The 16,597-nt window shown below is 48.6% G+C and overlaps 1 pseudogene; it reads left to right on the top strand.

The window, feature by feature from the left end:
* Window positions 1–1,291: 1,291 nt before the first annotated feature.
* Window positions 1,292–16,597, top strand: part of LOC127576568 (zinc finger protein 229-like) — a 36,375-nt pseudogene continuing 21,069 nt past the window's right edge.

Here is a 16,597-nt window from a genome sequence, read left to right as displayed (position 1 = left end):
TTCTGTATATATGGCAAAATAAAAACCCAAGGTTAAGTAAGAAATATTTACAAAGAATAAAAAAGGACGGTGGTATGGCTTTGCCTAACTTTAGATTTTTACTATTGGGCAATTAATATTAGATATTTAATTTTTTGGACACAAGATTTAGATGTAATTCAGTGTCCCCAATGGGTGTATCTTGAGTATGAGTCTGTGCAAGGATTTTCATTAGCTTCTATTTTAGGAGCCTCACTCCCCTTTGCACTTACTAAATTGAGTAAACAAATGACTAACCCAATAACTAAACATACGAAATTTAAACCATATTTGTATTGTAAATTTTTTGAATTGAATAAATTCATTTTATCCTATCCAATCCAATTTTTTCTTTCAACCATCCAGAATTGATTTAGCTTTTTCTTTATGGAAAATGAAGGGAATAACATGCTTTCATGATCTGTTCATTGATAAATGTTTTTTTTGTCGATTGGACAATTGTCTAATAAATACAATTTGCCCAGATCACATTTTTTTTGATATCTACAGATTAGAAATTTTTTAAGTTATTTTACCTACTTTTCTGATACCTCATAAAATTGAAATTACAGAAAAAATTTTATGTCTTAATCCTTATCAGAAGGGCTTGATAGCAATAATTTATGATCTGATTGTGAAAATACATCTAGAGACACTTGATAAAATTAAGAATGAATGGGAGAGAAAACTCCAGATCCAGTGACAATAATAAACCAACACCAATACAGTCGCCAAGTCCAACACCACCAAGACCCAAAACATTGACTGTCCATTTCCCTCCATAGATGCTGCCTGGCCCACTTTGAGTTCCTCCAGCTCCCTTATGTATTGCTTCAGATTTCCAGCATCTGCAGTCTCTTGTGTCTCCATCTGCAGAAAGAGGTAATATTTTGGGTTTGATACCCCTTTTCACAGTGAAAGACAGAAAACACATTGAATTTCAGTGGCAGAGCAGGTGAGGGAAGCAACGGGTAGAACGAAGGGAAGTGGCAGAAATGGCCCATTCTGATTATAGATGGAAAGACAACCAGAGATTTTGATGCCAGTCTGGATGCTGCAATGTTCCCAGATGGAAGATGACGTTGTTCCTCAAGCTTGTGTTTGTCATTATTATAACAGCTGGCTACAGAGACTAAAATCTCAGCTGAAATACTGTCCTGTACCTATTGATGACTTTTGTAAATTTCTTTTACAGGATACAACAAGCAGAGGATTTATTTATGGGAATTTCAAACACAACATCTGCAAATTCACACTGGGGAGAGGCCGTTCACCTGCTCTGAGTGTGAGAAGGGATTCACTCGGTCATTCCAGTCACTGATGCACCAACAAATTCACAAAGAGGCCGTGTATCTGCACTGAGTGAGGGAAGGGCTTCCTTCAGTCATCCCACCTGCTGACACACCAGCAAGTTCACACTGGGGAGCAACAGTTCTCCTGCTCCACATGTGGTAAGGGATTGGCTCAGTATCCAGCCTGATGACGCACCAACGAGTTCATTCCGGGGAAAGGCCATTCTCCTGCTTGGAGTGTGGGAAGGGCTTTGCTCAGTTATCCCACTTGCAGACACACCAGCGGGTTCACAATGGGGAGAGATCATTCTCCTGCTCAACATGTGGGAGAGGATTCACTCGATCATCCACCCTGATAATGCATCAGCAAGTTCACACTGGGGAGAGGCCTTTCTCCTGCTCTATGTGTGGGAAAGGATTCACTCAATTATCCTCCCTGATAACGCATCAGTGAGTTCATACTGGGGAGAGACTGTTCTCCTGCTCTACGTGTGGAAAAGGATTCACTCAGTTAGCATACCTGATAACACACCAGCGAGTTCATACTGGGGAGAGGCCGTACACCTGCTCCGCGTGCGGGAAGGGATTCACTCGTTCGTCCCATTTGCTGAAGCACCAGCGAGTTCACACTGGGGAGAGGCCGTTCTCCTGCTCAACTTGTGGGAAAGGATTCACTGGGTTATCCAGCCTGAAGAATCATCAGCGAGTTCACACTGGGGAGAAGCCGTACACTTGCTCCGAGTGTGGGAAGGGATTCATATAGTCGTCCCGTTTGTTCAGACACCAGCGAGTTCACACTGGGGAGAGGCCGTTCACCTGCTCAGAGTGTAGGAAGGGATTCACTCATTCATCCAATTTGTTGACACACCAGAGAAGTCACACCTGGCAGAGGCCATATACCTGCTTTGAGTGCGGGAAGGGATTCATTCATTTGTCCAAATTGCTGATACACCAGAGAATTCACAATGGGGAGAGGCCATTCATCTGCTCAACATGCGGGAAGGGATTCACTCAGTCACATGACGTGCTGATACACCAGCGAGTTCACACCGGGGAGAAGCCATACACCTGCTCCGAGTGTGGGAAGGGATTCACTCAGTTGTCCCGTTTGTTGAGACACCAGCGAGTTCACACCGGGGAGAGGCCGTACACCTGCTTCGAGTGTGGGAAGGGATTCACTGTGTTATCTAACCTGAAGAAACACCAGCGGGTTCACACCGGGGAGAGGCCGTTCACCTGCTCTGAGTGCAGGAAGGGATTCACTCATTCGTCCAATTTGTTGACACACCAGAGAGTTCACACCCAGGAAAGGCCATACACCTGCTCCGAGTGTGGGAAGGGATTCACTCAGTTATCCAACCTGATTACACAAGGTCATCTCAGCTGCTGAAACACCAGCCAGTTCACACTGTGGAGAAAGATTAACTGTGTTTTATGCTCAATTTCGAACCATCACCGCTACTGAAATCTAGCACAAATTCACAAGTGTTGCAGGTGTTCACGGGGGTCGGATTCTGTCGACGCTGCTGATCCCACCCAGGATTGAACCCTGGTCGTTGGGCACAGTTGATTTTCTTTTGTAATCTCTTTAACTGAGTTAGAGTTCAATGTTCTGGATCATTGATTAAAATAAAGTGGTTCTGTTCGAAGCACTTTCTCTAAGGCCCTTCCAGTCTCTGCAATGCACACAAACAGTAGAAAGAGAGGCCATTCAGCCCATCTGGTGCCTTCCAGTGTTTCTGCTCCACACCAGCCTCCTCCCATCTCACCCAGTATGAATATTCAGATGAATAGAGAGATGTAGCACAGAAATGGGCCCTTTGACTCGCTGAGTCTGCACTGATTATCAACCAGTCATTTACTCTGATCCTACATTAATACATTTTAAAAATTCTGCCCACATTTGCATGACCACACCCTGCTTCACCCCCACCACCAGCAGGTTCTACTGATCACCCACACATTAGGGATAATTTACAGTACTTTGATGACCTTTCAGCCCACACCTCTTGGGACGTGGGAGGAAACCCACACAGTCACAGAGAGAAGGGGAAAACTCCACACAGTCAACACCTGAGGTCGGGATTGAACATTGTCAACGCGAGGCAGCAGCTCTACGAGCTCTGTGCTCATTTGGCTTCCCATTCAATACATTCCTGTCGTTCACCTCCATCCCTCCATGTGGTGACACGTTGCACATTGTTGAACTGTGTGGGTGAAGAGCTTCCCCCGGAATTTCCTGCAGGACTTTCAGCAGATTGATGGCAAAGACAACAGCTCAGCAGGGGTCTTGTCCCAGATACTAGAGCAGCACAGCTAATAGAGCTGCTACCTTGCAGTGACAGGAGCCCAGGTTCAATCCAGATCTTGGGTACTGACTGTGTGGGGGTTCTCCCTGTGACTGGGAATTTCTTCCAGGAGCTCCAGTTTCCTCCCACGTCCCAAAGACATGCTGGTCGATAGGTCAATTGGCTGCTGTAAATTGCCCTTGGTGAGTGGGAGAAGTTGGGGAGAGTTGACAAGAATGTCGGGAGAATTTTTAAAAAAGGATGAATGTGGGATCAGTGTGGAGTTGTGGACTGTGTCGGCCTGTTTCTGTGCTGTATCTTTCTGTGACATTCCTGATCCATCAAGCCTCGGGGAGAAAGTAATGGTGTTTAACTCTACTTTTTTTAAGATTTAAGATATCTTTATTCGTCACATATACATCGAAGCAAACAGTGAAATGCATCTTTTGTGTAGAGTGTTCTGGGGGCAGACCGCAAGTGTCTCCACTCTTCCGTCGCCAACATAGCATGCCCACAACTTCCCAACCCGTACATCTTTGGACTGTGGGAGGAAACCGGAGCACCCAGAGGAAACCCACGCAAACATGGAGAGAATGTACAAACTCCTTACAGACAACAGCGGGAATTGAACCTGGGTCGCTGTTGATGTAACAGTGTTACGGTAACCACTACAATACCGTGCTACCCCCAGCTCTTTTCAACACGGGGCTGTTCTCAATGGGCTGATTGTCACGCCATTGAGTCACTGCAATACAGGACTGTCCTGACAGATCCTGTGCCTCATTCATTGTCCTACCTGATTCCCCCATTCACCACCTCAAAAAAAATTCATTGATTTCTGTCCTGAATACAATAACTGAGGAACCACTCCCAAGTCAGGTTGGGGAAAGATTCTGCCCTTTTGAGATTGGTGCCTGATGATCAGAGTTTAAGGAGATGCTTTCAAAACTGGGAATGACTGCAATGTATTTTGTAGACGCTTCTCTCACCCTGTCTCTCTGATTGATGGAAAAGTGACAGAATCTTCCTCATCGCCAACAGGTGACCCCTCAGCCCAAAACCCTGCCGCTGAAAATTTGGATTCTTCCCCCATAGACATTCCCTCAGCTGCCACACGATCCAATCCTTTTTAAATCTTTCTCCTTTCACCTTGAGCCTCTAGTTTTGGACGGCTGCTCCAGCACCAAGAGTGGTCCTTTGGAAGAAAGTGGAGGAAGAGGGGAAGATGTGACTGGTGCTGGGATCCTGACGCAGAAATGGTGAAGGATGATGTGCCACCTCGAGCTTCCGGTTCCAGCTCATTTCAATTCCCCTCCTCATTTCCACACCGACCTGTTTGTCCTCGGCCTTCTCCACTGCCATGGTGAGGCCAAACACAAACTAGAAAAGCGGCACTTTGTATTCCACTTGGTGAGCCTACAGCCCAAAGGTACGGACGTTGAATTTGACAAGGCGACCAACTCTCGTTCCTTTCCCACTCCTCCCAGATTCTCCTTTTGTTCACCTTTTCCTCCTCCCTCTTTCCCCCACCGCCCATTCCCGAGATCCGTTCCCCTCCCGCCCCTGATTCCATCTGCTCATCATCCTTCCTCCCTTCCCAGCTTTCACTTGTCATCTCTCTGCCTCTGTCTACTTACCCCTGCCCCAGCTGCTGCCACCTGCTCACGTTCCCTCCCTTATCTGGTTCCACATCAGCTCCAGCCGATGTCTCTACCTTCTGCCTCCCCCCAACCCCCAACCCATCTGCCTCCACCTGCCCATCATCTCCCACCTCACCTGGTTCCACCTCCCAACCTCTGCCTCCCCCCTCCCTCTCACCTCTTTATGCCGGCTGTCTTCCCTCTACGCTCAGTCCTGATGCAGTATCTTGACCCGAAACACCAATCATCCCACTTCCTCCACGGATGCTGCTTGATCTGCCGAGTTCCTCTAGCAGTCTTTTTGCGGCAGATTCCAGCATCTGCAGTCTTATCGTGTCTGCAACTGCCAAAGACCCAGACTGCGCATGTTCCCCGCACGGCAGCCCGGCACAGTCCTCCGCCTGTGATGAAAAACACTGTTGTTTGTGAGACACGATTTCCCATTCACAAAGCCATGCTGACTGTCCCTTAGCAGTCCTTGCCTTTCCACACGCTGGTAGGTCCTGTCGCTCAGAATCCCCTCCAGTCATTTCCCACCACTGATGTTAGGTTCACTGGCCTGTGGTTCCCTGGCTTGTCCTTGCAGCCTTTCTTAAATAAAGGCACATCCTCCAGACTTCTGGTATCTCAGCCCTGGCTAAGAAAGATGTAAATAACTCTGTCAGGGCCCAAACAATTTCTTTCCTATTCTTCCTGCAAGGTCTTGGGATGCAATTGGTCAGGCCCTGGAGATTTTTCCACCCTAATATGCTTTAAGACTGCCAGCACCTCCTCTTTTGTAATGATGATATGTCCCAAGATATCACTACTTGTATCCCTTAATTCCTTAGCTTGCATGACCTTCTCTGTGCAAATATAGATGAGAAATATTCATTTAGGATCTCGTCCCTCTCTTGTGGTTCCAAACAGAGATGACAGCATTGATGCCTAAAGGGACCTATTCCCTCTCCAGTTACCCTATATTGGGCTTCCCCTTTTCCTATCTTCAGTCCTGAAGAAGGGTCCTGACCCCGAAACGTTGACCGCCTGCTTTTCTCCACGGATGCTGCCTGGCCTGCTGAGTTCCTCCAGCATCATCGTGTTTATCATCCAGATTCCAGCATCTGCCGTCCTTTGATTTCCAATGTTACAGGTAGATGATTGACAGCAGAAGTGACCAGTTCTGATACAAACGGAGGAAATGAGCTACCGAGCATTGAATTTAATATGGGGTCTGGAAGCCCTTTTCCTCTTATTCACGATTCTTCCAATCCACTCACTGCATTGGGTACTCACAGTGTGGTCTCCTCTACACCAGAGGAACCGAACACAGGTTGGGTCACTGCTCTGTGGGGAACCTGTGTTCAGTCCACAGGAGCGACCCCAAGCTCGTGGTTACCTGTTACTTTAATTCTTCCTCCCACCCCCATCCCGACCACCACCCCCTGCACTGTTACAACGAGGCCCGACACCAACCTGAGGAACAGCACCTCCTCTTCCCTCTGAGCACATTGCAGCCTTCCCCCATCCCTTCCCCTCCTCCCCACTCCCATCCCCTCCCTTCTCACCGCAAGGATCATTCATCCGTGACTCCCTTGTCAGCTGGTCTCTCCTCACCCATCCCCCTCTCGGCACTTATCCCTGTAACTGCACCAAGTGCTACACCTGCCCCTGCACCTCCTCCCTCACCACCATTCAGGTCCCAAGACAGTCCTTCCAGGTGAGACCGTCCTTCACCTGTGAATCCACCAGTGTCATTTATTGCATCCGGTGCTCCTGGTGCAGCCTCCTCTACACCGGTGAGACCCGACACAGATCGGGGGATAGTTTTGTCGAAAACCTTCACTCCATCTGCCTACCAGCCGGGATCTCCCGGTGCCCGGCCATTTTAATTCCACTTCCCATTCCCCCACCCACATGTCTGTCCTCGGCCTCCTCTACTGCCGAGGGGAGGCCAGACGCAGATTAGAGGTAGCGGTGACCACTCCCCTCTGTCCCGTTCTCCCTCATCCCACTGAGCTTCCGATAGTTCACTTCCATTCGATCTCACTTCTGCTTCTGTTCTCTCACTTGTTCAGTTAACGCACAGATTTGCTCTGTTGATGTTTTCGTGTCTCTGTCCCACGGACTGTGTAACCTGTCACAGTTCTCCTTTTCCTTTTTCACTTGCTCATCATCTGATCTTTATGTTTTTCACAGTCCACATCATGCTGGTCTTGTAACTGAACACGTTCTCTCATTCTTAATTGTGATTGGATGCTGGCGTCCATCCAGTTTTCTCCTTCCCCTCGGCAATTCTCTGGACCTTACCCCATGCGGGTTTAATATTATTCAGCAGCCGGACCCCATCAGACTCAGCATTGGTGGGATATTTCATTCTGATTTCTTCACTAATCTTCGCGGCTTGGTACGGCAAGTGATCTGCCCGGGATTGCAAGAAACTACAGAGAGTTGTGGACACAGCCCAGTGCATCACGGACACCAGCCTCCCCTCCTTGGACTCTCGCTGCCTTGGTGAAGCAGCCAGCATAATCAGAGACCCCACCCACCCGGGTCATTCTCTCTTCTCTCCTCTCCCATCAGCCTGAGGGCACGTACCACCAGGCTCAAGGACAGCTACTACCCCACTGTGATAAGACTATTGAACGGTTCCCTTATACGATATGGACTCTTCACCACACGATCTACCTGATTATGACCTTGCACCTTATTATCTACCTGCAATGCACTTCCCTGTAGCTGTGACACTTTACTCTGCATTCTGTATTGTTTTACCCTTGTCCTACCTCAATGCACTTGTCTTGCATACCGTTCATACAGGTCAATTCATTACACAAATGAATTGACCTGTATGAACGGTATGCAAGACAAGTTTTTCACTGTACCTCGATACAAGTGACAATAATAAACCAATACCAATACCAATAACTTTATCCAGTTGGGATATTTTGTTCAGATAAGAACTCAAACCCTCAGTCATCTATTCACAAATAACAACTTGTAAGGAGAGAGTTAAATTTTCCAGGTCATATTTGATTCCTCCTTAGTTTGTGCTAAAGTGTGTGAGACAAAATAGTGTGAGCTGGGAATGTAGGGAATGTTTTGCGAATGTAGCGGGGTGCTGATCCTCAGCCTTGAGAGGAACGTGTTATCTAAACAGTGAAAAACATGTTTTTCCGCAAATCCTAATGTCTTTAAGTTATGTGTCTAGGTCAAAGGTCCCAAGAGATATCAAGGTGCCACCTGGTACCATGGAAAAGTAGTGGGGTAAGGGAGGGTGTACAAATGGGGCTTCTTCTCTGTGCAAATCAGAATCTCAGTTTCGGATGGAGTTGCCACCGGGTGCTGTGAGAGAGTGAGAGAGAGATAGAGGGAGAGAGAAAGAGAGAGAGAGACAGAGAGATAGAAAGAGCAAGAGAGATAGGAGAGAGAGAGAGACAGTGAGAGAGAGCAAGAGAGATAGAAAGCGAAAGAGAGAGATAGAAAGAGAGAGAGAGAGAGAGAAATAGAAGAGGCTGTTGGATACCTGGGCTTCCTTCTTGCATCTGCAGTAGATGAATTCATTGACTGATTGATTGATTCTTTCCCTCTGTATTTCAGTGAAGTGGTTAATGAGTGGACTTTATATAATTCTAATAAAGTCGGTTTTTACAACCTTTAACACGTGTAACGTACCTCCTTTATTTGCGAATACCTCTTGCTGTTGAATTAGGAAAGAACAAGGAATGAATTTTAAAATATTCTCGTTACAAATGAAATGATCTGCATGGATGGCATGCAAATCAAAGTTTTTCACTGCACCTCAGTACGTGTGGCAATAATGTGGCAATAATAAACCAACTTAGCAATGATTATTTCAATGCCCTTCCGCTGGCAGGTATTGTTGGGATGCTGGTTCAGTGCCAGATGTTGGATCATCCCATTAATGTGAGAAGTTGTAGGATTGTGCCAATGTGGATAATCATTTTGTCCCTTCATTCCTAGTTTTTGGCAGATTACTCTTCCGATGTCCTGTGAAGTGTTTTCAGTTGTTGTAATGCCCCCTTATTGGAGGTTGTTGTTGTCGTACGCAGCCCACACGAGTCGATGCTGTCGTTTGAAAGCACTGTTGAAGTAAATGCCTGAAGCCCAGTCAACGCAATTGTTTCTTTAATGACCACCTGTGCCCCATTGTCATACAGTGTGCGAAATTTTGTTGTTGACAGGTCACAGAGCAATACAGCACGGATACAGGCCCTTCAGCCCAACCAGTCCATGCCGACCACGGTGCACACCCAGCTCGTCCCAATTTCCTGTGTTCAGCCAATATCCCTCTAAGCCCCGCCCCTCCATGTACCTGTCCAAGTGTTTCTTAAATGATGCTGTTGTACCTGCCTCACCCACTTCCTCTGGCAGCTCGTTCCACACACTCACCACCCCCTGCATGAAAAGGTTGCCCCTCAGGTCCCTTTTAACTCTTTCCCTTCTCGCTCTTCCCCCTAGTTTTGGATTCCCCTACATTAAACAAACAGCACAGTACAGGCCCTTCGGCCCACAATGTTGTGCCGACATTTTATCCTGCTCTAAGAGCTATCTAATTCTTCCCTCCCACATCGCCCCCCATTTCTCTATCATTCTATCTGAGAGTCTCTTAAATGCCCCTAATGTATCTGCCCCCACAACCTCTGCCGGCAGTCTGTTCCACGCACCCACCACTCTCTGTGTAAAAAATTTACCCCTGACATCCCCCTTATACCTTCCTCCAATCACCTTAAAACGATGTCCCCTCATGTTAGCCATTGTCGCCCTGAGGAAGAAGCCTGTTACTGTCCACCTTATCTCTGCCTCTCATAGTTTTAAACATTTAGAGGAACGAGGAACAGGCCACCCCTGCACCAAGTACAGCAGCCCTGAGAGCGTCACACACCTGATGACCAAGTTCTTTCCAGTTATCGATAGGGAGCGCCATTCCCACAGTCCCAGTTTCTGCTTCACCTTCCCAATCCGCTCCCGCCAATGTTTGTTGCACTCCCCAGCCCCTCCAAACCAGATCCCCAGCACCTTCAGATAGTCAGGCCTGACGGTGAAGGGGATGTTGGATCGGTTGGACCAGTTGCCGAAGAGCATGGTCTCGCTCTTCGCGCGGTTAACTCTGGCCCCTGATGCCAACTCAAACTGGTCGCAGATGCTGGTCAATCTGCGAACTGACCTCGGGTCTGAGCAGAAGACGGTGACGTCGTCCATGTCCAGGGAGATTTTCACCTGGGTGCCCCCACTGCCTGCAATGTCACCCCTCTGATTCCCTCGTCTTTCCTGATGGATTCAGCAAGGGGCTCTGTGCAGCACACGAACAAGACAAGGGAGAAAGGGCAGCCCTGCCTGACTCCAGACTTAATGGGGAAGCTGTCTGTTTCCCACCCATTGATTTGGACTGCGCTACTGATGCCTGTGTCGAGCAGTTGGATCCAATTCCTGATTCCCTCCCTGAAGCCCATTCTGGAGAGCACGTCCAACACGTACGTGTGTGATATCCTGCTGAAGGCCTTCTCCAGGTCCAAGCTGACCAGGCAGGTGTCCACCCCTCTGTCCTGCACAGAGGCGATGGTGTCCCTGAGCAGCACGAGGCTGTCAAAGATCTTCCTGCCAGGTACAGCACAGGTTTGGTCCGGGTGAATCACCTGTCCCAGAGCAGACTTGACCTTGTTGGCGATGGCCTTGGACAGGATCTTATAATCCACAGTCAACAGTGAGATGGGTCTCCAATTTCTGAAGTCCGCCATCTCCCCCTTCTGCTTGTAGATGAGGGTAATGATGCCCTTCTTCATGGATTCTGACGTGCTGCCGGACAGCAGCATAGCGTTGTACATTTCCCGCAGGTCCGGGCCCACAGAGCCGAGTACGACTCCACCGGTAAGCCGTTACTTTTGGGAGTTTTATTTGAATTAAAGGAACAGACGGAGCCAGTCAGCTCCTCCAGAGTCAGTGGTTGGTCCAGACTCTCCCGCTTGCTGTCATCTAAGACCTCCATGATAGAGGACAGGAAGTTCTGGGAGGCTGTGCTGACTGTGGCCTTTTTGTTGTATTGTACAGACTGCGATAGAAGGATCTGCAGATCCTTAATATGTCCGTCTGCGAGGATGTTACTGAACCGTCCTCTTCCTTGAAGCTTCCACAGAGCTCCCCCTGTGCACCTTTTGGAAGAAGAAATGTGAGCACGTCTCAGACCCTGGATCGGAAGATAATCTTGGAGGATTTGGAGGCATGGAGCTGGGCTTGCCGGCTCTTTGCCACTCAAGAGTTCCTCCCTCACATCCACCCCCCTCGACTGCAGAAGGAGGAGTTGCTGCAGGTCTGTCTGAAGTTGGCACAGTTCCCTCTGACTCTGTCTTGCTTTCTGGACCCCTCTGCAGATGAAGAACCTCTTGATGTTCTCCTTTGTCACTTCCCACCAGTGCACAGGGGAGTCAAGGAGGGGTTTCACGGTTCTCCAACCTGCGTAATCCCTCATCGCTTCCGGGAGTTTTATTTGAATTAAAGGAACAGACGGACCCCAATGCTCTCTGGGGTCAGCAGCTTGACGTTCAACTTCCATGTCCCTCTGCCTGCCTTTTGGTCCCCCTGCAGGTGACAGGACACCCAAAGGAGATGGTGGTCAGAGAAGAACTTCGGCGTGACGTCCGTGGATCTGACCGTGACTGGCTCCGACACGAACAGGAAGTCAATCCGAGACCAGGCTGAGCCGTCCAAACTCGACCAGGTGTGTTGTGGCTGTGCTCCGCCTGCAGGGGTGCTGAAGGTGTCGCGCAACATGGCATCCTTTGCTGTTTCCATCAGGAGCCAGGAGGTGCTGTCCAGTCTGCTGTCGGCACTGCCGGATCGTCCAGCCGCGTCGATGACGCAGTTGAAGTCACCGGCCAGAACGACAGGCCGGGACGTCACCAGCAGCGGTGGGAGCTGCTGGAGGACGGCCAGCCGCGCTCTCCGCACGGGCGAGGTGTACACATTAATTAACCAGAGCGGAGTGTTCCTCTACCTCACGTCTGCCATGAGGAGCAGCCCCCCCACCGCCACCTCTCTGACCTCGGTGATTGAGAAGTTGCTCCCCCACATCAGGATCCCCAGGCCGGAAGCGCAACAACCGACCACACCGACAGTCCGTGGGACCACCATCGCTACCACCTCCGATAGTTGCAGAGGTGCGGCAGCCCACACTCTTGCAAGAAAGTCACATCCGCCTTGACCTTGGCGAGGAACCGCAAGGAGTCAACGCATCGTGCGGTGCTCTTCACTGCACACGTTCAGAGATGCCAGTTTTATCTCCATGGCTCTTTTGGAGTTCAGTACCACTCACACAGTCCATTTTCATTTGTTCTGGGCCCTCATGCCCAGAGCTTTGGTGAACTGTCTCACCGATTCCGGGCTCAAATATTGGGAGTGATATTCCCCTGGGTGTGGGGTCCCTTGTGGTGAGGCTGGAGGTATCTCTGGGGGGGTGGGGGTGGGGATCCATTTGTGCCCCTGTCCTTTTCTCTGGTGGTCCAGTTTCTTTCATCTCCCAGTGCTGGGGTGTATCGGATGCGGTGCTGCTCCCAGTCTCCGGAAGATTCACTCCCTCTGTTTGTATCAGAACTGGTCACTTCTGCTGTCAATCATCTACCTGTAACATTGGAGAAACAAAGGACGGCAGATGCTGGAATCTGGATGAAAAACATAATGATGCTGGAGGAACTCAGCAGGCCAGGCAGCATCCATGGACAAAAGCAGGAGGTCAATGTTTCGGGGTCAGGACCCTTCTTCAGGACTGAAGATAGGAAAAGGGGAAGCCCAATACAGGGTAACCAGGGAGAGAATATGTCCCTTTAGGCATCAATGCTGTCATCTGTGTGTGGAACCACAAGAGAGGGGTGAGACCTTAAATGAACATTACTCATTTTTATTTGCACAGAGAAGGTCATGCAAGCTAAGAAATTAAGGGATAGTGGTAGTGATGTCGTGGGACATATTGCCATTACAAAAGAGGAGGTGCTGACATATTAGGGTGGACAAATCTCCAGGGCCTGACCAATTGCATCCCAAGACCTTGCAGGAAGAATAGGAAAGAAATTGCATGGGCCCTGGCAGAGTTATTTGCATCTTCCTTAGCCAGGGGTGAGATACCAGAAGTCTGGAGGGTGTGCCTTTATTTAAGAAGGACTGCAAGGACAAGCCAGGGAACCACAGGCCAGTGAACCTAACATTATATTTTTCATTTTTTATAAGTGTTTTAGAAGTTTTTAGTGGTTGAGTGGGGGCTGGACTGCACAGGCGCGGCTCGGGCCGTTTAAAAAGGGGGAGGAAAAAAAGAAAAAAAAACAGATGCTTCGTGGGCTTCACTTCGGAGCAGATAAGTTTTTCTTTGTATTAAGTTTAAAGTATAAGGCTTAGTTTTTACTAGGGTTAGAATTTACTAGGGTTAGTATTTTTTTATTTTTTATAAGTGTTTTAAAAGTTTTTAGTGGTCGAGTGGGGGCTGGACTGTGCAGGCACATCGCGGGCAGTTTAAAAAGCCAACCGCCTATCCAGCGGGCAGCGTCAGAGCAGGCAGCGGAGTGAGTGGGAGCAGAGTGTTCTGGGCTTTGGCTCAAGGGGCTTTGGTGAAAAGGGGTAAGGAGGGTGAGTAGCTAGTGGATAGGCAAAGGTAAGGTTACCTGTTATCTGTGATAAATATTTAAGTAGAATATCAGGAGGGGTAATTAGAGGAGTGGCCAGTGTGTGAGTGGCTCAGGGTAGGGGTGGAGCCTTGAGGCTTTGGCTCAAGAGGCTTCGGCGAGCAGAGGGTGAGGAAGAGCTAGCCCCCTGAGAGGTAAGGCCAGTAAGTTCCTTTAAGCTAATTAAAGTCGGATTGGGTAATGAAGGCAGCAGCTCGGGCAGCTGTGTGCTCCGAATGCAGTATGTGGGAAGTCAGGGACAGCACGCTCGTCCCTGATGACCACACCTGTAAAAGGTGCATCCAGCTGCAGCTCCTGACAAACCGTGTTAGGGAACTGGAGCTGGAGCTGGATGAACTTCGGATCATTCGGGAGGTAGAGGCAGACATAGATAGGAGTTTCAGGGAGATAGTTACACCTAAAAGTCAGGAGGCAGGTAGCTGGGTGACAGTTAGGAAAGGGAAGGGGATTAGACAGAAGGAGCAGAGCACCCCTGTGGCCGTCCCCATCAACAATAAGTATACCGTTCTGGATACTGCTGATGGTCAAGTCTCCAGCTCCGAGGCGGGACCCTCATCTCAGAGAGGAGAGAGGGTAAAGAGGAGAGCGGTAGTGATAGGGGATTGAATAGTTAGGGGGACAGATAGGAGATTCTGTGGGAGAGATCGAGAATCCCGGATGGTCTGTTGCCTCCCTAGTGCCAGGGTCCGTGATATCTCAGATCGAGTTCTTGATATTCTCAGGTGGGAGGGTGAGCAGTCAGATGTCGTGGTCCATGTTGGGACCAATGACGTGGATAGGAAGAAGGAAGAGGTCCTGCAAAGAGAGTTTAGGGAATTAGGTGCAAAGTTATAGGACAGGACCTCCAAGGTTGCAACCTCAGGATTGCTACCAGTGCCACGTGCTAGTGAGGCTAGAAATAGGAGGATCAGGCAGCTAAATCCGTGGCTAAGGATTTGGTGCAGGAGGGAGAGCTTCAGGTTTCTGGATAATTGGGCTTTGTTCCAGGGAAGGTGGGATCTGTTCCGAAGGGACGGCTTACACCTGAACTGGAAGGGGACTAACATACTTGTGGGTAGGTTTGCTAGTGCTGCTCCGGTGGGTTTAAACTAGATTTGCAGGGGGAGGGGAACCAGAGTGTTAGAGAAGAAAGTGAGGAGGAAAATGATCGTGTGAGGTCTGCAGGTATGGACAGAAATCAAAGGTTTGTACATGATAGGAATGTTCTCAGGTGCATCTATTTCAATGCAAGGAGTATTGTAGGTAAGGCAGATGAGCTTAGGGCGTGGATTGGCACGTGGGATTACGATGTTATTGCTATTAGTGAGACATGGTTGCAGGAGGGGCAGGACTGGCAGCTTAATGTTCCGGCCTTCCGTTGTTTCAGACGTGATAGAGGGAGAGGGATGAAAGGGGGAGGAGTGGCATTACTGGTCAGGGAGCAGATCACGGCTGTGCGTAGACAGGACAGCCCAGAGGGCTCGTCTACAGAGGCCATATGGGTGGAGCTGAGGAACAGGAAAGGTGTGGCCACACTAATAGGGTTGTATTATAGACCGCCCAATAGTCAGAGGGAATTGGAGGAACAAATCTGTCAGGAGATAGCAGACCGATGTAAGAAACAGAAAATTGTAATAGTTGGGGATTTTAACTTTCCACATATTGACTGGGACTCCCAAACTGCGAAAGGGTTGGATGGCTTGGAATTTGTCAAATGTGTTCAGGAAAGTTTTCTAAATCAATATATAGAGGTACCAACGAGAGAGAATACAATACTTGATCTCCTATAAGGGAACCAGGCAGGTCAGGTGACAGAAGTATGTGTCGGTGAGCATTTTGGGTCCAGTGACCATAATGCAATTAGTTTCAAGATAATTATGGATAAGGATAGGTCTGGTCCTCGAGTGGAGGTTCTAAATTGGAGAAAGGCCAATTTTGTGGAAATGAGAAAGGATCTAGGTAGGGTGGATTGGGATAAGTTATTTTCTGGCAAGGATGTGCTCAGTAAATGGAAAGCCTTCAAAGATGAAATTTTGAGAGTGCAGAGTTTGTATGTTCCTGTCAGGATTAAAGGCAAGGGTAACAAGCATAGGGAACCTTGGTTTTCAAGGGATATTGGTGAGAGGTGTATAGCAGGTATAGGCAACTGGGAACGGATGAGGTACTTGAAGAGTATAGGAAATGTAAGAAAATACTAAAAAAGGAAATCAGGAAGGCAAAAAGAAGACATGAGGCTGCTTTGGCAGATAATGTGAAGGTAAACCCAAAGGGTTTCGACAGGTATATTAAGAGCAAAAGGATAGTAAGAGACAGAATTGGTCCCCTAGAAGATCAGAGTGGTCGTATATGCGTGGAGCCTCAGGAGATGGGTGAGGTCTTAAGCAGTTTTTTTGCATCAGTATTTACTCAGGAAACTGGCATCATGGATATGGAAGGAAGGGAAACAAGCACTAGTGTCATGGAACATATAGAGATTAAAAAGGAGGAGGTACTTGATGCTTTACAGTGAATAAAGGTAGATAAATCCCCAGGGCCTGACAAGATATTTCCTTGGACCTTGAGAGAGACCAGTGTAGAAATTGCAGGGGCCCTGGCAGATATATTTAAAATGTCCTTAGCCACGGGTGCAGTGCCAGAGGACTGGAGGATAGCTCATGTTGTTCCATTGTTTAAGAAAGGCTCGAAGAGTAAACCAGGTAATTACAGGCCAGTGA

The sequence above is a fragment of the Pristis pectinata genome, chromosome 12 (assembly GCF_009764475.1).
Source record: "Pristis pectinata isolate sPriPec2 chromosome 12, sPriPec2.1.pri, whole genome shotgun sequence".
NCBI classification, from domain to species: domain Eukaryota; kingdom Metazoa; phylum Chordata; class Chondrichthyes; order Rhinopristiformes; family Pristidae; genus Pristis; species Pristis pectinata.
Note: the sequence above shows the minus strand (reverse complement) of the source record. Positions and strands in the feature narration are given on the sequence as shown.